The sequence below is a fragment of the Lissotriton helveticus genome, chromosome 2_1 (genome assembly GCF_964261635.1).
Source record: "Lissotriton helveticus chromosome 2_1, aLisHel1.1, whole genome shotgun sequence".
Taxonomy (NCBI): Eukaryota; Metazoa; Chordata; class Amphibia; order Caudata; family Salamandridae; genus Lissotriton; species Lissotriton helveticus.
The window spans coordinates 516,633,294-516,655,122 of NC_136059.1; the positions used below are offsets into that span (position 1 = coordinate 516,633,294).

Sequence of the window (21,829 nt, forward strand, 5' to 3'; positions counted from 1 at the left end):
ACATCTCCTTCCTTTCAAACTTTTGCCTGGCGGGTGTGGCTTGGGAGCTTGGTATATAGGCAAGGGCATATGAAGCTCTTGTTGTGTGTACCATATAAATACTAATTATGTAAAGAAAAGATTATTCGAATAGTATACCTAGAAGCTATTGGAGATTTTCTCAGCAGAAGGTCAAAGTAAAGAATAAAGAACAGCAGCCCCGAAGGACACATTTGTTACTAGGGCATGGCCTGGGACGCAGAAGCCTCAAGGAAAGTATAGATAACACCACACATAGGGAGGCTGAATAAGTCAGCCTTCACTCCCAGCCTCCTCTTCCCTACCAGTCAAAAAGGTAAAGCGGGAAGTGATAGAGGTGGTCTAAAGAATTGCACCTACTGTTTTCTGCTGAAGGGGCCATAAGGCTTAGTGAGGACTGTATGGCAGGTAGCAATATTACTTAGGACACTTAGGGTAGGAAAGCAATGTCATTATTCCACATGTGTCTTATATATGCGTACAGCAATTTAAAAACAGGGTGCTCAATTGAAACGTAGTGTGATGAACTGTATCAAAAGAGATTCTGTATATACACTACTCATTGACAGTGTGCAATTATACATGGTCATGATCGGTTGTCCAAGTACTAAAAAGACGTATGTATGTTCAACATAAGCAGTAAGAACCACTCGGATAGACACTTCAGACTTCAATCAGAGAAAAACCATGCGCACTGCTGCTCGCTCCAGAGACCCTTAGGCCGTGGGAGTGAACATTTAGACAAGAGGTGGGACAAGCACCCGCGTTTGGCCATTTTGGTGCTTTCATTATTGAAAGCCACAAGCAAAGGCCAATAGAATGTGTGGGAGGAGTCCGACCCACACGGAGAAGTTACGGGGAAGTTTGGAGTGCTCACAAGAAGCCTCCCATAGAGAAGCGCATGCGCGCTGCACTAGGCTCGACCTAAAAACAGAACTGCTATGTAAGGCTTTGGTCTGCAGATGGTGCTGTCTGCCATTAACCCAGACCCTGTGGCCAGCCCAGGAAAAAGAGCTTGGGCACCAAGAAAGCCCTGATTTGCTGAGGCATGTTTTGGGAGAGATGCATATTCCCTGCTAGCTTGTCCTTACCAGTAATACAATGGATGTGACAGTAGTTCTTATGGGACTGAACTGTGCCCACAGAAGATTCACCCTACAATTGTAAGTGCTACACAACGTCTACATGGAAAATAAGTGTGGCACTACCTGCAACTGTTTAAGCATATAGTTTGACCCTAAGTGCCACTCACTATATCCTGTGTGTCTTTGAACGTTAGTTCTGCGACCAGACCCAGAGAAGGCATTGGACAGGAATCTTGACTGCACTCCCATTGGCTTGGGACAAGACTGAAATCCTCAGGACTAAAGCCTATTGCTAATGTGACAATACGAAGGAATTGAAAGATGATCTAGCATGCATACCACCTGTCTTAGTCAGTTAAAGCAAACAATGGTCAACTGTCTCTTATTTTGTACTGAGGACTACTGCCTGGAAGAGGATTAGCTCGAAAAAGTAGTACTGTTTTTTTTTTTTGTTTTTTTTTAACAGGGTTTTATATAGCGCACACTTCACCCGAATCGGGTATCAGAGCGCTTTACATAGCAGCAGTTGCTTTACATGAGGACACATTCATTTGTATTAGGCACTGTTAGATTAAGGGCTTTGCCCAGAATCACAGGATGTTCAGCGTCATTGCCGAAACTTAAACCCAGCATCCCAGATTCGAGGTCAACCGCCCTAGCCGTTAGGCCAACTCCTCTACTACTATTGTGAATGTAAGCATAAACAAAGGAACCATAACCCACAACTCCATGTCTCTGTGAGAGTGAAGTAAAGTTTTGCAACCTATGAAGTCTGCCATACCGCAGGCATAAGAACACAAGGGTCATGCCACAATCTTTGTGAAGAAATCCCTTACAAATGTTGGTGTGAATACAATTCTATTTTACACAGACAATTTATCGATAGAATGGAAGTGCTTTTTATTTGCATCCTAATGTGCCCTGCTCGCTGTGAATTATGTTTAATTTGTACTGTTTGAGAGGGGCGTGGCCAAGATGTCGGTGGAGTAGCAGCCTTCTCACGGAGCTCTGCCGACCGAGGCCAACAATAGCATTTCCAGCGGCGGGAGAGGGCATCCGGCATAGGAGAAGACTCCCTGAGGGGACCCCGCGCTAGAGGCTCCGGAGGATGGGCTTCTTGCGGACCTGGAGAGCTGTGATTCCTGGCGGAGATCCGGGGCTGCCCCACAGATCTAATTTGGTGGCCTGGACTGCGAGATAAGCCGAGTAGAGCAGCGGCACCATCTTCAGAGACATGGCTCCCGTTAACTGCAGGAGACGGCAGCCTTGTCGAAGGCCTCGGTCCAGGACCGGTGCTGGGCCTTCTGGTGACATCTGCGCACAAGTCGGATGGCACACAGAGAAAGCGGTGACAAAGAGAACAGAGAGGACGGTGCCCTAGCGGGGGATCAGACGCGCTGGCACAGAAGACACATGCAGGCACAGTGGAGAAACCTGTTAACACAACTGTAACCAGCACCTTCAATTGAGAACCCGGACCTAGTGACCTGAGGCAGGGTGAAGAGAGGCATGACCGGAGTATTTGAGGCCACAGGGAAATACAGTAAGAGAAGCTGCAGCCTGGATTTCTGGGACTTCACAATACAGGATTTGTGGGACTTTGGGGTTCTGGACTACAACAGCCTGCTGGGTGAGAATCACATGCACTAGCTTGTAAACAGTCTGTGCCCACATTGTAAGCCCAGTGAGATTCTACCTGGCTCCCGTGGGCTTATTCCTTCCCGAGATGCCATCCCACAGCACAAAGAAGGAGGTGAACATCAAAGACATCCTGCAAAAGGCAGGAACAAAAATAACTATGGGAATGCCCCCAACTTGCAGCTAACACATACAGGAGAGAGATTTGGACCTGCCCGGAACTGGCATGGAAGAGTCAATCCCTCGCCAATTCCTGGAACAATTATTTGGTACATTAGGGAAGACTTTGCAGGTCTACGCCAGGAGGTTGCTGTTGACATAAAACAGTTCAGAACTGACATCACTAAACTGGGTGACCGCATAGACACTCGAGAGGACCCGTGATCGTAAGGAGGAAGAACTGAATGACCACGCTCGGTAGCTGCTGGACCAGAATGAGGACCTGTGCCTGAACTTAGAGGACCTTGAAAACAGGTTGTGACGCTCCAATATCCGCATCAAGGTAGTGCCTCTTCAGGTGGGTGCCGGGAAATTGGAGAATTTTGTGATGCGGCTCTTCAGATACGTCGCTCCAACCTTGGGCAACAAGGAGAATACCCTCAACCGAATCCACCATGCCGGACGCCACGCAACAGGCCCAGGTCAACCGCAAGACATATTTACCTGCCTTCATTCCTGCAGGCAGAAAGCAATCATTATGAATGCAACACAGGACATGGCAGTTGTGTTATTTGCGGGCCCGCAGGTGGGCATATATCAAGACCTCTCCGCCTCACCCTCTTAGCGGCGCAGAACTCTGAAGCCAGCTAACACCTACCTTCACGAGAAAGGAATCCACTATCGCTGGGGGCACCCTTTTCTGCTGATCTTCATCCGGAAGAGAGAGGCACATGCAGTGCGGTTCTGAATAAAGCGCTAGCTGTACTGGGAGCCAACCTGGATGATGGGAAGAATCTGGACCAAGAGGCTGTTGAAGTACTGGCAAAGCAGACTCCGTAACCAAGAAAGCGACGCAGGAAGGTGAAAGATGAACTTTCACAGCAATCTAAAATGAACCAGAAGGAACGGGAGGCTCTCCTTCGACAGCTGCAAGATCGTGAAGATAGAAGGGAGACCTCAGAGTGACCCCAACGTCACACTAGATTGTATTCTCTCGGATTGCTGGTTACCTGCAGTTACTGGGATGGAACATGAGCTCGGCCACATAAGGTGAAGCCCAACCCTGCACCACTATACTTTGATTATGGTGATGTTAGGCTGTCTGTCTCACGGACCCTTACACTACGGTGATATTGTTGCCAATATTCTGGTTGTTCTCTTGTTGTTGATCTCTTTATCACTACATTATTTTCTCAACTTTCTTTTCCTCCTTTCTTTCTCATGCCTCTTTGATGCATTTTTCTTACAGATAGGGACTGGGGATTGTAATACCTCTCCTGAGAACCAGGGTATGTTGCATCTACTCGTATTGCTGCAACTGCAGAAGGGAGTCAAGGGGGTGCCCATGAGTCTTTCTTTCTCGGGCTAGTCCTGCCAACTTACTCGGCATGCCGGAGGCTCTGCTGGGGCACTACGTGGGACATCACTCAGAAAGGAATAATGCCAAGACAACTTATGGGCCCTATCCTTCCTAATACACACGACAATTGGGGACCTCAAAGGGCAGGGACAAGCTGGGCATCTCTTTGTTCCTCATTAGTATCTGTTGTTTCCCTTCCTTGGTGTGGGACACATGGGAGTGGTTCCCCGATCCCTCTGGCGGGATGGCCCGACACACTGCACATTTGCATCCATTTCTCTTTTAATGGCTCCCCTTAGGGTCGCGCTATTGAGCCTCAACACATGAGGCCTTAATTCACCTGTAAAAAGGTGCATGCTCATTACTTTGCTCAGGGATTCCCTATGTGACAGTTGCCTTTACAGGAGACACACTTAATGCGCACTGTCTGGAAATGCCTTCAATCAAGATGGTTCGATCGCCAATACTTCTCTTCTGTATCAGGGAAGAAGGCAGGGGTGGGCCATCCTATTCGCAACACACTTACCTGGAAGGGTGCTAGATACCCAGGTAGTGATACCAGGAAAAAGTCTTGCACTACAAGTGGCGATGAGGGGACATACTTACTTGCTTGCATCCATATACAGCTCAAACGACCACCAGGAGGCATTCCTAAGAGAGGCATTGAACACCATCCTGAAATCCCCAGATGAGGACCTTATAGTGGATGGAGATTTAAACATAGTGAGCGAACCTCAATAGAGAGATCTATGCAGAGGGTGGGACACGCTGGGCACTTTCGGAATCCAGGTAACAGTGGCTGACTGAGGTGGGTCTGGTTGACGTCTGGCGACAGCCCAATCCCACTGTTCGGGAATACACCTTTTTCTCAGCAGCTCACCAAACCTATGCCGGTATAGATCTTTTCCTGACGTCCTTGAATGCCAGATTAGCAATACAAAACGCTAAAATAGGGATAGTGGAGCTCTCGGACCTCTCTCCCATTACCCTCACCCTGCAGTTGACTGGGGATCACACTTGCCAAAGAATGTGGAGGCTGAATCACAAATTGCTTACATACAATACAAATATTGAAGCGGTAAAGGGGGCAATACAAATTACTACGATACCAATGATGATGGCATTACCTCTGCCCCCTTGCTGTGGGACACTTTGAAAACAGTGATCCGCGGTCAGTTTATCGTGATAACAGCTATGCCAAATAAAGACACGAGGGACAAACGGGATCAGTTGGAAGGTCGGATTAGGGAACTGGAGGGGGTACATCAGCTTACAGGCTCTGTTCAATCTAGATGTCAACTTACCCCTAAGCGAAAGCAATTGAAAGCATTGGATTTCGACCGGGCAGAGTATCCGCTCTTGCTCACTAAACAGCGCTATTATGAAGAGGGGAACAAAGCAGGGAAACTCCTGGCATATCAACTTCGAGTCCAAAGAGTTAAACGCCGCATCGCAGAGATCAAAACATCTCAGGGGGAGATAATACGAATGGACAATCTCATAGCTAGCGAATTTGAAAACTTCTAGACTGCCCTCTATTCCGCCAACTCTCTGGACGAGGAAGCGGCAGTGGCTTATGTGAACCAGGTGCCAGTGGTTTCTCTGCCGACTTTAGAGGCAGCTAACATGGGACGAAGATATTCACCCAGATGAAGTGATGCGAGCATACAGGGACTCGCCTCAGGCAAAAAGCCCGGGAAGATGGCTTTTCCTCTGATTTCTATAAAATCTTCGCACCTAATCTTGCCCCATTTCCCACATGTCTTTTTGATTCATTCAGTGGCGCTTGAGCTCTTGCTCCTTTCATGCCATGGCTGCGGTAGTGGTGATACCCAAGCCAGGTAAACAACCGAAGCAATGTGCCTCATACTGCCCCAGCTCCCTGCTAAATGTTGACTTGAAAATATTTACTAGCATCCTGGCTGCTCTACTAGCACCATATATGCAGGATCTGGTGGACCCGGACCAGTCTGGATTCATACCGTAACACAGTTGCAGTGATGGGACTAGGTGAATGTGTCAGCTTTTTGACAAGGTCCAGCGCTCCCTGACGTCGGCCTTGCTTCTATCGGTGGACGCTGAGAAGGCATTCAATCGGGTCCACTGGTCTTATCTGCGGCTGACGCTGGACAGGTTTGGTCTAGGTACGAGGTTCTTGAAATGGGTGTGTTGTACATACAATGAATCAAAGGCACGGATCAGGGTGAACGGTGTTCTCTCGCCCCTTTAAGATCTCGTGAGATACCGGACAGGGGTGCCCTCTGTCGCCCTTGTTATGCGCTCTATATATGGAGCCCTTCACGAAACGTATCCGCCAACATGGAGCAATAACTTGGGTCCACATGGGCGACAGGGAACATAAGATTTCTCTCCAGGTCTATGATGTTGTGCTCTTCCTTACTCAGCCGTTCGCCTCTCCTAACACCCTACTGCTGGAAATTGAAGATTTTGGGTTGGTGTCGGACTTCAAAATTAACATAAAAATAAATGTAAGCTCTCAGCTTCACTATCCCCAAGACTGAACAGACCCGTCTAGTGGCGAAATTTCCATTTGTATAGGCTCCAGATGGCATCACCTATCTGGGTTTGAAAATATTTCCTGCAATTGACTGAACGGTCCGAGAGAACTATACTGATCTTTTGTCGAATACTCCAGCAGAACTCTTGACCTGGAAGAGACTTACACTGTCATGGTTGGGCAGGCTGGCCGCCATCAAAATGACTTTACTTCTTCACATCCTCCAAGTGATGCAGACCCTGCCGCTGCAGCCTCCTCGTCAGGTTCTCGCCAAACTACAGCCCCTTCTGGTGGATTTTGTCTGGGTCGGGAAGAAGGCCGGCATGGCATGCTACCGGACATACTTTAAACATGAAGATGGAGGTCTTGATGTTCCACACCTAGGGCAATACGAACAGGCACCCCAGCTGTGCTATGTGGTCGAATGGTGCAGGTTTACATTGTAGAAACACTGGTGTTTTATCGACTGCACAACCGCCGGTATCCATGTTTGGAAAGTACCCTAGCTACCAAAACGACACCGTCAAATCGGGGTCTACATCTCACAGCTTCCGAGGGCCTAACTGAACATGCAGGACAAAGTGCCTGAACCTCGTGGCCTCATCCCAGCTGACCCCTGTAGGCGAGTGGGGTCTGCAATCCTATGGTCACCCCAGATTGTTGCTTTTTGCTTCACTGGTTTACGACTTTCCCTGGCTGTGGGCCTGCTAATCAGACCCACAGCCTAGCTGTTCTCTCTCTAAATTGACAACCATGTACTTTAGGTGCATTTACCAATTGGTACTGGGCCACCTTATCAGTCCCTGTACCCAGGGCATAGGTGTACCCAGGGCCTACCAGGGGCTGAAGTATGTATTATGCCACCCCTGGCTGGCCATCTAAATCTGACAACACAACTGGCTGCATGACAGCTGGGGCAAGGTGGTGTAAACACCCTTTGCTGTAGATATAGTATACCTATATCTAACCCTAAAATGGACACATATATTCCTATCAGTCACTCCTATGGAAGGCCTTATCAATCCTGAAGGCAGAGTGCTTGGAATTATGTGAGATGGTGCTCTGGCATGAGCTGAGCCCGTTTGCAGCTTGCGGAACCAAGTCCTAATAGCTGTTCCATGATAACGCTATACCATATACTCTTAAGTGCATTATCAACCTCGCGGTTAAATGCTAACTCTGGTATAACATTATCAAAACATGTCGAGTAAGGTGTCATACGATTTGGAATACTACCCCCTCGCCAATTCTGGAGACGGGGGTAGCATTCCACCCTTCTAGAGGGACACGACATGTATGTAACTGTGAAACCCGGTTAAAGTTAACTCGAGCCTCAGCACCACAAAATGGATGCTGCCACCACAGACACAAGTCTGACCTCCTGCTGCTGGGAGTCCTTCCAGCGAGGATGGCCTGGACAAAGGGTTTCCTGCCTTGGGAGGTGCTAGCACCACCCCAGACAGGATTTTGTGTATTGAGGTAGGGAGGCCTGAAAGGAATGAGACATGCCTGGGGCACACAAGGTGCCCTGTGCATACACCGGTTCAAACCAGTTGCTGGGGCATCCCAGCCCCAGCTCTGGCAGGAAACCGGACAAAGGATAGGGGGTGTAACCACCCCCCTTCCTGGTCCGACCCAGGGGAGGGACCTAGTCAGTAGTGCAGCCCCCTTTAGGAGAATAAAGGTAGGAGCTGGTCCCATTCCAAATTAGATTATCCTGAACTATTCAACAAGAAGAAACTCTGGCCTTCGACGTTCTGCTCCACAGAAGACTGAAGAATCTCCCTTGTGGACAAGGAGTGTCCACCCTGCAACTGCAGGTACCATCAAGCGTCCAGCGGCTTCACTTTGTCGTCTTCCCTCGAGGATCCAGACTTCAGAGCCCGACGAGACCCGGATTCCCAGACCCCTCCGACCTCTACCTACATCTGCAGCAAACCTGAGACCCGTGGGTGCGACGAGACACGTGGGACCGGCCATCTTGGAAGAAACTGCACTTCACTTCCAGCACGACTCCCGAGGTAAACTCGACCAAGTGCTTTGGGGACTGAGAAGCCCCAACCCCGAGCAGCCCCTGCACCGAAGATCAGCCCTCCAGCATCCACGAGATCTGCGTGGGGCCCTTCTGCTTTGTTGCTGCTCGACGCGTTGTCTGGTCACTTGCCGGCTGGCTAGTGACCTCCCAGACGACGAACCTTTGAATCTTCACTGCTGGTCTGGTTGCTCCAGACTGGCCCTTGCTCCCTTCCAAAAGAGGGGCACCCCGGACTCTCCTAGTCCGCACCAGACGTCTTTTCCCTTCACCGCGTGGATTGCCTTTGCCAAGGCCTGTTGAGTCCAATCCCGGATCCGACACCGCCGACAGCGAGAGCCTGCGTGGGACCGCTCGTGCCTCCATCCTGGCCGTCGAATACGCCTCCTGGTCCACGTGGCTGCAGAGTCAAGCGTCCACTCTTCACCTGATCGCGACGACGACATCTGGTTCCTTCCTGGTTCCACTCCAGTCACAACGCGAGAACCCGACGCACTTTGACACCTGTGCACCCACGGCCCGTGGGTGAGGTAACAAGAGCATTTCAGTGCTCAAGGGTAGTTTAACTGTCCTAGTGTCCAGTTCCACAGTCGTTTTAGTCCTACCTAGTCAGGATTGTCCGTACTCACCTTTAACTCGAACTGTACTGTCCATAGACGTTGTTACGCATCTCGCGTGTGAGTTCACACTCTGCACACGCGTTCTGTGGGCCTCCTATTGCTTACCTGAAGTTAGGATAGCGTGGTCCCATCGATCCTACAGCCTCTGGACAGCTCCTTTCCTTTTATCGACTTTCACATTCCACTTACTTAGTATATGGTTTGTCGTGCCCCTAGGGCACCATTGTAATTTTGTACAACTTGTAGTATTTTTCGTAAGAGATTGTCATGTGCTTAGCCCTCTGACCTCATAAAGAGTTCAGAGGTGTTGTTATTAATAAATATACTGTTTATTTTCATAACAACCTGTGTGGTGTCCTTTCATCTGGTATTCAAGGGGTTATATTGTGGTAAAACAGCTGGCTTCACATGCCAAAAGAGTTTAGCCTAAGACTGCTTTGTCCATGCTACCATTAGGATAGCTGGTCTATAAGGTTGACTTACAACCAATCACCATAAGGGTTGTTTGGACTGATACAAGGTGATCACTAGAACTAGTGAGCATCATATATCAGGCCAACTTCTCACATTGGTGTGCAGCGGTTGGGATTTGAGCTTGCTGTTGTTTTTACCACGTATAATCTTGAAATATCATTTGAAAGATCACATAAGGTACCTAGGTACATATAACAAGCTTAGAAATACTCTGAGTTCTACTGAACCAGCTGTTGTAGTAGAAAGAGCCTAGCACACCCTGACTACAACTCTTAGCAAGGGATCAGTAGGAAAACCCATAGTGTAGGTAAGTGCACCACTTAAACCTCACTAGAAAGCATGTCTACCCATGGAGAGACTTCAGAGACTCCCCAGGTGGTTAGTGACCCTCCACAGGTCCTTTCCAAATATGCAGCACTCAGTTTCCAGGAGATGAGACAATTGTGTACCTCCAGGAAATTGAAACAGGGTTCTAACCCTACCACTCCCTTTCGGTTAGGTCTCTTAGAGACATATGATGCTAGAAAGGCTTCTAACACAGATGGGAGCATGCCAGCCTTAGAAGGTACTCTTGGAGATCCAGACCTCCCTGAAACAGAGAATGTAGAAGAGGAGGAGGAAGAAGAAGAACAATCTGGGGATGAGGCAGACAATGGCTCTGTGATAGTCAGCAGACTCACAAGGGCCAACTTAGACCTACATAGGAAAGGATCTGGGGGACCCCCAGTACTGACCCTGAGCAGGCCTAACTTTGGAGTTAGAAGAGATAGATCTCATTCTAGGGACTCCAATAGATCTGTGCACTCTCATGCCTCTGCTCAGAGGAGAATGACTTCCCCTCAGAGGAGAGAGCATGAAGCAAGGATGAAGCAGGCTAATCTGAGGATCCAGAGGGAAGAACTTGCCCTTGCCAAAGAGAAGCTTGCCTTTGCTAGAGAGCAGTTGAGTGGGGTAGTCCCCACTGGTGGCAGCAATATCCCCAGGGATAGAGACAGGAGTTTTGATAATAGACACCTGAGTAAAATAGTGCCCCCCTATAAGACAGGGGATGATATCCACAAGTGGATAACTGCTTTGGAGAGGGCCTGCAAAGTACAGCAGGTACCCCAGAGTCAGTGGGCAGCTATATTGTGGCTCTCCTTTGAAGGTAAAGGTAGAGACAAGCTCCTCACTGTTTGAGATGAGGATGCAAATGATTACCAAGTCTTAAAAACTGCTCTGATTGATGGGTTTGGCTTAACCACTGAACAGTACAGGTTGATGTTCAGGGATACCCAGAAAACTCAGGCTCAAGATTGGACTGACTTTGTTGATTGTGCCACTAAGGCTCTGGAGGGCTGGTTACTGGGAAGTAAAGTTACTGATTACACAGGATTGTAAAATCTAATTATGAGAGAACACATCTTAAATAATTGTCAGAACCAGTTGTTGCATCAGCACTTGATTGACTCAGATCTGACCTCTCCCCAAGAATTGGGAAAGAAGGCAGACAGATGGGTCAGGACAAGGGTCAAGCAGCAGAACCAGAACCAGGGTGGTGGCCAGAAGAAAGCAGACCAGAAGGGTAATGAGAATAAGCAAAATGACCAGAAGTCTTCAACAGGGCCCCAACAACCTAAGGAGGGTGGGTCCCAAACTTCCCAAAAGAAGAAGAATGATGGTCCTAAGAAACCATGGTGCCAATACTGTAAAAGTAAGACTCACTGGTTTAGTGAGTGCACCAAGAAAGGCCAAACTCCTACCACTACTGTCCCTAAGACACCTGCACCCCCTAGTACAGTTAGTAGTGGTAGTGTACCTCCCAAGGCTATAGTTGGGTTAACCCTGGGAACTGAGGTGGGTTCTGACTTAGTTAGAATTCCTCCTCAGGCAGTTCTTGTTTGTACTGGGGACATGGATATGACCCCTACTGTAAGTCCTAGTACTCTGGGCAAATACAGACAAACGCCTTTAATTAATGGAAAAATGGCTCAGGCCTACAGGGACACATGTGCCAGTGTCACCATGGTGACACCAACATTTGTGGACCCTGCCCAGATCATGCTAGGTTCAGATTACCTAGTGACCAATGCTAGCAATGTCACTACCAATCACAGTATGGCAGTTGTTAATTTCTCCTGGGGAGGGGTAACTGGCCTCAAAAGGGTTGTAGTTAGTTCAGACCTCCAGTAGATTGTCTTTTGGGCAATGATTTGGAATCCTCACTGTGGTCAGATGTGGAGTACAGGACTCATTTAGAAATGCTAGGTCTCTCCTCACATGTCCTTGCTGTGACTAGGTCACAAGCCAAGAAATGCCCAGCTGAACAAGTGCTGGATCCTGGAAGAATGGACCAGACACTACCCAAGAGAAGGAATGGTAGGGTTAAGGCAGAGCCTTCCCCCTGCCTCAGGTTGAGGATCAGCACTCTCAGGAGGCTGACCCAGAGACCCCAGAAGGAACTGTCCTAGAAGAGCTTGAGCCTGATCAGGTTGAGTTTCTTGGGACAGGGGGACCTTCCAGGGCAGACTTGAGGCAGGCCCAATTAGATTGTTCCTCTCTTGAACCCCTCAGACAGCAGGCTGCTGCTTAGGCTGCAGGGAATGCTACAGGTGCCCATAAAGTGTATTGGGAAGATGGACTCCTATACTCTGAGGCAAGAGACCCCAAGCCTGGTGCAACCAGGAGGCTGGTCATCCCCTTGATACTTAGAGGTTTCCTTCTCACATTAGCCCATGAGATTCCCCTTGCAGGTCACTTAGGCCAGAACAAGACTTGGGACAGGCTTGCCCCACACTTTCACTGGCCTCATATGTCTGAAGACACTAAAGAGTTGTGTCACTCATGTGTCACCTGTCAAGCCAGTGGCAGATCAGGTGGCACAACACAGGCCCCCCTCATACCACTACCTGTGGTGGGGGTTCCCTTTGAAAGAGTGGGGATTGACATTGTTGGACCAATGGACCCCCCAACAGCATCTGGGCACAGATTTATACTGGTGGTAGTGGATCATGCCACCAGGTATCCAGAAGCTATTCCCCTTAGGACCACTACAGCTCCAGTTGTGGCCAGGGCCCTACTTGGAGTTTTCTCCAGAGTGGGGTTTCCTAAAGAGGTTGTCTCTGACAGAGGTGCAAACTTCATGTCAGGATACTTGACTGCTATGTGGAAGGAGTGTGGTGTCAATTATAAATTCACCACACCCTATCACCCACAATGCAATGGGCTTGTTGGGAGATTCAACAAGACCCTCAAAGGGATGATAAAAGGGTTACCTGAAAAGCTCAGGCGAAGATGGGACATCCTTTTACCCTGCCTCCTGTTTGCTTACAGAGAGGTCCCACAGAAGGGGGTTGGTTACAGCCCTTTTGAGCTTCTGTTTGGGCATCCTGTAAGAGGACCCCTATGTCTTGTGAAGGAAGGATGGGAGTTACCTCTCAAAAAGCCTAAGCTTGACATAGTGGACTATGTACTTGGTCTCCGCTCCAGGATGGCAGAGTACATGGAGAAGGCATCTAAAAACCTTGAGGCCAGCCAAGAACTCCAAAAAGCTTGGCATGACCAAAAGGCTGTCCTAACTGTTTACCATGCAGGACAAAAGGTTGGATGTTGGAGCCAGTGTCCCCAGCAGATCTTCAAGACAAATGGTCTGGACCCCATACCATCATTGAGCAAAAGGGAGAAGTCACCTACTTGGTGGACATGGGAACTCCCAGGAGCCCCCACAGGGTGCTTCATGTAAACAGGCTCAAAGCATTTGTCAACAGGGAGGACATGAGCTTGCTCATGGCCACAGATGAGGGGCAGGAGGAAGAGAGTGACCCTCTCCCAGACCTGCTCACTCAGAACCCTGATGATGGGTCAGTAGATGGTGTAGTCTTTTCTGACAGCCTCTCTGCCCATCAACAAGAGGATTGAAAACAGGTTCTTCAATCCTTCAGGCAAATGTTTTCACTGACCCCCAGTCAGACAAACTGGTGCACCCATGAGGTGGACACTGGTGACAGTCTGCCTGTCAAGAGTAAAATCTACAGGCAACCTGACCACGTCAGGGACTGCATAAAGAAAGAAGTCCAAAAGATGTTGGAATTGGGAGTCATTGAACCCTCAGAGAGCCGTTGGGCTAGTCCTGTAGTTCTAGTGCCTAAACCTCACACCCATGATGGTAAGAGAGAGATGAGGTTTTGTGTAGACTACAGGGGTCTCAATGCTGTCACTAAGACAGATGCCCATCCAATACCTAGGGCAGATGAACTGATAAGAAAGTTGCAGAAGCCAACTTGTCTAAGTACTTTTGACCTAACAGCTGGTTATTGGCAGATCAGGTTAGCTGAGGATGCCAAGGCCAAAACAGCATTTTCTACCCCAGGAGGTCATCACCACAAATTGGTAATGCCCTTTGGTTTGAAAAATACACCTGCCACTTTTCAAAGGTTGGTGAACCAAGTTCTCACTGGATTGGATGACTTCTGTGCAGCATATCTAGATGATATTGCTGTCTTTAGCTCCACATGGGAGGATCACCTGATCCACCTGAGGAAAGTTTGAGGCCCTGCAAAAGGCAGGCCTCACTATCAAGGCTACTAAGTGCCAGATAGGGCAGAGTCAGGTTGTGTACCTGGGCCACCTTGTGGGTGGAGGCCAGGTTCAACCATTGGAGAGCAAGATACAGGCCATAAAGGACTGGGCTCCTCCAACCACCCAGACACAGGTCAGAGCTTTCTTGGGCCTGTCTGGTTTCTATAGAAAGTTTGTCACAAATTATGGGTCCATTGTGACACCACTTAATGACTTGACAGGCAAGAAAATGCCAAAGAAAGTTCAGTGGACAGTTAGCTGTCAGAAGGCATTTGATGACCTAAAGCAGGCCATGTGTACTGCACCTATTCTCAAGAGTCCTGACTACTCCAAAACCTTCATTGTCCAAACAGATGCATCTGAGTTGGGTGAGGGAGCTGTTCGTTCTCAACTGAATATTGATGGTCATGACCAGCCCATTGCTTTTATAAGCAGAAGGCTGACCCCTAGAGAGAAACGTTGGTCAGCTATTGAGAGGGAGGCCTTTGCTGTGGTTTGGGCCCTGAAGAAGTTGAGACCATACTTGTTTGGAACTCACTTCAAGATTCAGACCGACCATAAGCCCCTCTTATGGCTAAATCAGATGAAGGGTGAAAACCCCAAACTTCTTAGGTGGTCCATTTCCCTACAGGGGATGGACTTTACAGTGGAGCACAGACCAGGGACTGACCATGGCAATGCAGATGGTCTCTCCAGGTATTTCCACTTAGAACAGGAATACTCACCTGGTCAAGGTTAGTTTAATGTCCCTAAGTTTGGGGGGGGGGTTATGTAGGAGAGTGGGGTCTGCAATCCTATGGTCACCCCAGATTTTTGCTTTTTGCTTCACTGGTTTACGACTATCCCTGGCTGTGGGCCTGCTAATCAGACCCACAGCCTAGCTGTTCTCTCTCTAAATTGACAACCATGTACTTTAGGTGCATTTACCAATTGGTACTGGGCCACCTTATCAGTCCCTGTACCCAGGGCATAGGTGTACCCAGGGCCTACCAGGGGCTGAAGTATGTATTATGCCACCCCTCACTGGCCATCTAAATCTGACACAACTGGCTGCATGACAGCTGGGGCAAGGTGGTGTAAACACCCTTTGCTGTAGATATAGTATACCTATATCTAACCCTAAAATGGACACATATAGAGACACGCACAGAGCACGAAGTACTGCCACTTTACACCAGCGCTCTATTTTAGGAGATTAGTATTGCATATAGAAGAATTGTAGGCTGCTTGGAATCATTTTAGAAACTTTTACCGATTTTAAAATTCACATGTTGTAAATTGTGTTAGTGTAAACTATTTATGTAACTACACTGATCCAGTGCATTTGCACACATCCCCAGCACCTACCCGACCTGCCAGAGCAGAGGGAATAGGGCACTTGGAGCCGAGCACCAGCCGCCATCTTGGGGCTGGGTCGGGACGCGTTCTAGCTCTTCTCCACTTCCTGGGAGAGAGCTATTTAGAGCGAGCGAGCCCTTCATTCAATTGATACTCATTGAGACACGCACAGAGCACGAAGTACTGCCACTTTACACCAGCGCTCTATTTTAGGAGATTAGTATTGCATATAGAAGAATTGTAGGCTGCTTGGAATCATTTTAGAAACTTTTACCGATTTTAAAATTCACATGTTGTAAATTGTGTTAGTGTAAACTATTTATGTAACTACACTGATCCAGTGCATTTGCACACATCCCCAGCACCTACCCGACCTGCCAGAGCAGAGGGAATAGGGCACTTGGAGCCGAGCACCAGCCGCCATCTTGGGGCTGGGTCGGGACGCGTTCTAGCTCTTCTCCACTTCCTGGGAGAGAGCTATTTAGTCCTCGCTCGGCTAGGATGCGCAGCGGACGAGCGCAGCGGGCGCGCGCCGAAGACGCGCCTAAGACAAGCCCGTCTGTGCCCGTCCGAGCCATATCCGGGCCCAGGGCCACCACCCCTGCCCCGGTAGCCATCCACGACTCTACACCTACCCTACGCTACACCTCCGCACAGCTGAGAGAGCTGAACCCAGGTTTGGATAGGTCATGCCAAATATTACCACCTTTTCAACATTTGCCATCTACGCCCATTTCATGTGTAGGCTGCGCTTATACCCTTCCACCTCCTATGTCCGCAACCACTACCACATTGTACTCACCAGAAATTACCAGTGCCCTGCTCACAGTTGATCAGTATTATAGAGCAGCACTGATTAACGCACGTTCCCTCCCCCAACATAGCTTGGATATTAGGGAGTGTATTCTCAACCAGAATCTAGATATTCTCTTTGTTACGGAATCCTGGGGAGATGAGGCTTCGGGCCCTGACTTTGTTCTGGCCACCCCTGAAGGCTACTGTGTGGCCAGACAAGACAGAATTTCTGGGCGAGGCGGAGGTTTAGCCGTAATTCATAAGGACACTTATCGTGCAAAATTCGAGCCTATTCAAAGCACTACCTGCGAAGCTTTTGCGTTTGTTATCAATCTTACGCAGAGGCAAGCTTTCAAAGGAATACTTCTGTACAGGCCACCGGGTTCCCGCACCAAATTCTTAGCTGAACTTACAGAAATAACTGAACTAGTAATAGGATCCTCGGACTATACGATTCTAGGGGATTTTAACTTCCCGCTTGAAAACCTTGACAATAAAGACACAGCTCAACTCATCACTGATATGCAGGCAATAGGGCTGCTGCAACTGGTGAGGGGCCCCACGCATGAGGCCGGGCACACACTGGATGGCCTGTTCACAAATAACCCGGGCATTGATCTGTCAGCGGTGCTACCTCTGGTATGGTCTGACCACCAAGCTATTATTTTTAGGATTAGACTGTCACCCTCCAAACCCTCTCAGACCAAAATCCGGTCGTCAGTGGGGACGCGGAGGTGGAAAAATGCAGACATTCCACACCTCACTAATCTCCTTATGACATCAGCCCCAGAAAGATCATGTGATCCTGAAACCATGTCCACTAATTTTCAAGATTGGATCCTGAAGGCAGCTAATGAAGTTGCACCTGAAAAATTTTATCGTCCAAATAGAGCCACTCCATCTGCCCAGTGGTATACAGAGGAGCTGCGACTCCAACGTCAGTATTGCAGAAACTTAGAAAGGCGCTGGAGAAAGCATTATAGCCCCCCCGCTAAGCAAGTCTATAAAACTGCACTGGCAATATATAAGAAAGCTCTCATTACGCGAAAGAATATTTTCTTCACTGGCCAAATTGAGCAAGCACAGAATTCAGCCAGAATGCTTTTTCAAGTGGTGAGCTCTCTTTCTAATCCTCCAACTGGACCTACAACTGAGAATTCGCAGGAATTCTGTAGCTCACTGGCTACATTCTTCACCTCTAAGGTGATGGATATCTACTCCACATTCTCCAAAGAACCAGTGGGAGGATCCATGGACCTATCCACCCATCCAGCGCCCACTCACCCTCTCTTCGCTCAGTTTCGGTCAGTCACTGAAGATCAGGTCTGCATGCTTGTTGCTAAGATCAAATCCGGATCTCCGCTTGATCCATGTCCTCCTCTCATAATGAACCAACTACATAACACCATCACCCAGCCGCTCACCGATATCTGTAACTCCATCTTCAAAACTGGTGTCTACCCTGAGATTTGGAAACAGGCTATTGTCAAACCTCTGCTCAAGAAGCCTTCCCTAGACCCCACCGTTACGGCCAACTATAGGCCTATTGCTTGCCTTCCCTTCCCGGCTAAAATCGTAGAGGCCATTATGAACCAACAGCTGTCAGAGTTTATTGAGCAAAATGGACTCTTGGATGACACTCAGTTCGGGTTCCGGAAAGGACACGGAACCGAGACAGCGCTGATAAAGGCCTCCGATGAAATCAGACATATTATGGACTCGGGAGGAGCGGCAGTGCTTATTTTGTTGGACCTATCGGCGGCCTTTGACACGGTCGACCATGTCATCTTGGTCGACCGTGTCGCAGCCCTCGGGATTAACCATCTGGCAAAAGAACTCATAGTTTCTTTCTTAGCTGACCGTAAGCAGGCAGTCAAACTGGGTAATCATTACTCACCGACGTCTGAACTGCCTTGCGGGGTCCCTCAAGGATCCTCGTTAAGTCCGACGCTTTTCAACATTTATGTCGCGGACTTGGCGAGGGTCATCAAATCTTATGGGATGCGTTTAACCACCTACGCAGATGACACCCAGCTTGTGCTGGCGGTGCATAAGAACGGCCCAGTGGTAGCAGCTAAGCTTCAGGAGGGGTTACTGGACATACAATCATGGATGCACAGGAACTGTTTGAAGCTTAATGCGGAGAAAACGGAGGTGATGACCTTTGGTAATATCTCTCCAGAGTGGTCCCCGACATGGTGGCCCAGTCAGATGGGCCCTCCTCCGGTTCCAGACGCCAAGGTTAGGAATTTAGGAGTGATTTTTGATAGCAAGTTATCCTTTGGATATCATGTTAACAAGGTGGTCTCTGCGGCGTTCTTCATGCTGAAAAAGATAAAAAAACTTCTGCCGTATTTACCAGCATCAGCAGGAAAAACACTGATTACTACCTTAGTGTTTTCCAAGCTTGATTATGGAAATGCTCTCTTTTTCAACACGCATAAATGCATCCTGAACAAGCTTCAATCTGTCCAAAATATGGCAGCACGGATACTGCTCAACATACCCAGACGCCACTCCACTTCGGCAGCCATACGTCAGCTCCATTGGCTAAGAGTGGAGAGCAGGATCAAATTCAAAGCTTTGTGCATTGCCTATAAGGCCATCCATCAGACTGGACCGAAGTTCCTAAAGGAGGCATTTCAGGTGTACATTCCTAAAAAAAACCTACGATCAGCAGCAAGCTATCAACTGTCTGTACCCCGCACAAGAACGGCAACATGGGGTGACAGACGATTTTTGGTAGCAACTCCAATATTGTGGAACTCACTCCCCTTAGACATTAAAACTGCGCCAACCCTGATTAGCTTCCGCAAGGCTCTGAAGACCTGGCTCTTTAATCAATAATATTATTAATATTAACCATCTGCCAAAAAGAGCTTATAGCCTCTTTCTTATAATATCGTGTCCTGACCTCTGTATCTTGGAGTATCTCATTGCGCCTAGACACCTCAGGAATTATGTGAGATGGTGCTCTGGCATGAGCTGAGCCCGTTTGCAGCTTGCGAAACCAAGTCCTAATAGCTGTTCCATGATAACGCTATACCATATACTCTTAAGTGCATTATCAACCTCGCGGTTAAATGCTAACTCTGGTATAACATTATCAAAACATGTCGAGTAAGGTGTCATACGATTTGGAATACTACCCCCTCACCAATTCTGGAGGCGGGGGTAGCATTCCACCCTTCTAGAGGGACACGACATGTATGTAACTGTGAACCCCGGTTAAAGTTAACTCGAGCCTCAGCATCACAAAATGGATGCTGCCACCACAGACACAAGTCTGACCTCCTGCTGCTGGGAGTCCTTCCAGCGAGGATGGCCTGGACAAAGGGCTTCCTGCCTTGGGAGGTGCTAGCACCACCCCAGACAGGATTTTGTGTATTGAGGTAGGGAGGCCTGAAAGGAATGAGACATGCCTGGGGCACACAAGGTGCCCTGTGCATACACTGGTTCAAACCAGTTGCTGGGGCATCCCAGCCCCAGCTCTGGCGGGAAACCGGACAAAGGATAGGGGGTGTAACCACCCCCCTTCCTGGTCCGACCCAGGGGAGGGACCTAGTCAGTAGTGCAGCCCCCTTTAGGAGAATAAAGGTAGGAGCTGGTCCCATTCCAAATTAGATTATCCTGAACTATTCAACAAGAAGAAACTCTGGCCTTCGACGTTCTGCTCCACAGAAGACTGAAGAATCTCCCTTGTGGACAAGGAGTGTCCACCCTGCAACTGCAGGCACCATCAAGCGTCCAGCGGCTTCACTTTGTCGTCTTCCCTCGAGGATCCAGACTTCAGAGCCCGACGAGACCCGGATTCCCAGACCCCTCCGACCTCTACCTACATCTGCAGCAAAGCTGAGACCCGTGGGTGCGACGAGACACGTGGGACCTGCCATCTTGGAAGAAACTGCACTTCACTCCCAGCACGACTCCGAGGTAAACTCGACCAAGTGCTTTGGGGACTGAGAAGCCCCAACCCCGAGCAGCCCCTGCACCGAAGATCAGCCCTCCAGCATCCACGAGATCTGCGTGGGGCCCTTCTGCTTTGTTGCTGCTCGACGCGTTGTCTGGTCACTTGCCGGCTGGCTAGTGGCCTCCCAGATGACGAACCTTTGAATCTTCACTGCTGGTCTGGTTGCTCCAGACTGGCCCTTGCTCCCTTCCAAAAGAGGGGCACCCCGGACTCTCCTAGTAAGCACCAGACGTCTTTTCCCTTCACCGCGTGGGTTGCCTCTGCCAAGGCCTGTTGAGTCCAATCCCGGATCCGACACCGCCGACAGCGAGAGCCTGCGTGGGACATATCGTGCCTCCATCCTTGTCGTCGAAGACGCCTCCTGGTCCACGTGGCTGCAGAGTCAAGCGTCCACTCTTCACCTGATCGCGACGACGACATCTGGTTCCTTCCTGGTTCCACTCCAGTCACTGGCTAATGACTGTGAACATTGTCCCCTCTGCTTTCAGGTTTCCTTCTTCAACAATCCACCCTTGGATTGCACCGGACATCTTCCTCCTGGTCGCCTGCAGCATCTTTTCTTTCAGGCTCCATTGACTTCAACGCGAGAACACAACGCACTTTGACACATGTGCACCCACGGCCCGTGGGTGAGGTAACAAGAGCATTTCAGTACTCAAGGGTAGTTTAACTGTCCTAGTGTCCAGTTCCACAGTCGTTTTAGTCCTACCTAGTCAGGATTGTCCGTACTCACCTTTAACTCGAACTGTACTGTCCATAGACGTTGTTACGCATCTCGCGTGTGAGTTCACACTCTGCACACGCGTTCCGTGGGCCTCCTATTGCTTACCTGAAGTTAGGATAGCGTGGTCCCATTGATCCTACAGCCTCTGCACAGCTCCTTTCCTTTTATCGACTTTCACATTCCACTTACTTAGTATATGGTTTGTCGTGCCCCTAGGGCACCATTGTAATTTTGTGCAACGTGTAGTATTTTTCGTAAGAGATTGTCATGTGCTTAGCCCTCTGACCTCATAAAGAGTTCAGAGGTGTTGTTATTAATAAATATACTGTTTATTTTCATAACAACCTGTGTGGTGTCCTTTCATCTGGTATTCAAGGGGTTATATTGTGGTAAAACAGCTGGCTTCACATGCCAAAAGAGTTTAGCCTAAGACTGCTTTGTCCATGCTACCATTAGGATAGCTGGTCTATAAGGTTGACTTACAACCAATCACCATAAGGGTTGTTTGGACTGATACAAGGTGATCACTAGAACTAGTGAG

General features: G+C 48.9%; 1 protein-coding gene across 2 annotated transcripts in view; it reads right to left on the bottom strand.

Annotated features, from left to right (window-relative positions):
- Positions 1-21,829, bottom strand: part of TRIM23 (tripartite motif containing 23) — a 712,673-nt gene that overhangs the window by 327,172 nt on the left and 363,672 nt on the right. The gene's annotated exons all lie outside the window — the stretch shown is intronic.